Source organism: Phalaenopsis equestris, unplaced genomic scaffold, assembly GCF_001263595.1.
Source record: "Phalaenopsis equestris unplaced genomic scaffold, ASM126359v1 Scaffold000224, whole genome shotgun sequence".
Classification (NCBI taxonomy): domain Eukaryota; kingdom Viridiplantae; phylum Streptophyta; class Magnoliopsida; order Asparagales; family Orchidaceae; genus Phalaenopsis; species Phalaenopsis equestris.
Window position 1 is genome coordinate 7,076,443 of NW_018164666.1, and position 2,107 is coordinate 7,078,549.

The window sequence follows — 2,107 nt, forward strand, 5'->3', positions numbered from 1 at the left end:
TTAAGTGTGGGGCCTTTGGCGCTTAGATGCGGCATTCTCTGTTTAACCGGCGCTTAAACACTGGATTTGGCGCTTAGACGCCAAAACACTTTAGCACAACTTTCATCTTTTTGCTCAAATCTGATCCTTTTTCACTCATTTTAGTATTTTTTAATTTTTTACTTGTACCTGAAAGAAAAACACAAAAATATCTTCCATTAAAGCGCAATATCTCAAAAATAGGTATAAAAATGTGTCTAAAAATACTATGTATTTTAGGTGTATCAGGTAGCTAAGTCAGGGTACCACAAACCATTCATCCCACGCTACTAGAACCCTAATTCTACCCAGTCGTGAAGGTAATCAACCCAAAACGTCCAGAAATCCCCAATTAGTAAACCATGAATTGACATTGCTAGCCCTACGGTTAAATGATGGAAACTCTGGTACTATGACTTACAAGGTGAAGCTCAAAAGGTGGGACTTGCACTCGTTAGATAGATGACGAAGTTGCCTCAGGAAAGAAAGGAAAGAAGGGGTCCAATTGAAAAGCTATAATCGCTCTCCATAAAAGGATCTACACCCCGTCTGGATCGAGGAGCCTTTTAAGGCTTTAAGCACATTAGACAACCACCTAAGTATAAATCTATGTTGGATCAGTCGGGTTGAAGAAGCTCGGGGTCTTCTCCTCGGGACTTGTAAATATGGATACAATTAATTAGAGCGGACCTTAGATATTGTAGAGGCCCTATTATATGACCTGGGTTATGTCCAAGCATATAGCCTATGTAAAATCTAGCCTGAAGGCCATGCAGAAAAGTAAAGGTACAAATTTTAAAGTTCTAAATTTTTTAATCCTAAAATTTTCATTATTTTCAATGTTTTATTAGAATTTTGTAGCAAGTTTAGAATTTTAAATCCTAAAAGGATATATTGCATTCATAATTCATAGACAGACCACTGAAATAAACAATGAAATGCATTCCAAACAATCAAGTATGCAATAAGGCAGGAAAATAAGTCAAATCAAAAATAATGAAAGTCTGGTGCCGCTGGGTCCGCAACATATCCCATAAAATAAAAAGAGTGGTCAGACTCCTCATATACATCAATATAAAATGCATAATTAAGATATGGGACACTAGTCGTTGCTTCTGATCCCTCACCATGTGGTTCTTGCACCAAAATGACTTGGAACTCGTGCTATCTGATTTCTGCTGCAGGACTTTCATAGGACTCTAAGAAGTACATAGGGAAAAAAAATAAAAGACTCGACCTACACGAAAATAAGGTTAGTGAAAAATCCATGCAACGTATAATGAGTCGTTCCTGGTGGGGGAGCTTAGCAGACCTGAAACAAAAGTTAACATGTAAATCATTACATACTCCCCCTTAATGATACATGTGTGTGTGCATATATATAGACACGACTCCCTATAGAAGAACGGTCTAATACGCTACCATGCATATCAAGCACACATGCACACCAAGAGCACAAAGAATGAAAGATGTCCGGCTAAAGCAATCAAACCAGCAAAGAACAATAGTCATACATCAAAAGACTACCTAGCATCCTAGATCTAGCCTAGCACACTATCTAATGAAAAGTGTCTTAACCAGCATCTAAGTGCTCAAGGTAAAATCTCCAGCTATAACATGACTTTGACGGGGCCGCCACACCGGCCCCTTTCTAAATATCTAAGGAGCTAGAGCACGTCACAAGGAAAGGGTGGCATTTAAAAGAAGTGGTTTCACATACGGTCTAAAATATATAATTTTAAAGTAGGCGGACAATACTTATAATAGTAAAAATATTCATTTTATACTTTTTAAAATAACGGGCCATAAAATGCAGGTTTGTGACGCATATGACATACTTTAGAGCCTCTAGATCCTTCGTATGACCATATTGTTTGTTGCTCGTGATATAGAAACTTGCATTGCTCGCTGAGGTATCTCTCATGGGCAATGCTCATTTGAGCATTAAGACCAACAAAAAGGTCACTCTCCTAATGAGTAGGACAAACCATCAAGGCTAATGGACAAAGTATACAATCATGCAAGAATCTCACATTATGACTGTTCGACTGAAGTATGTGTCGGCACTATTTTTGGTGTGAGGTTTGCC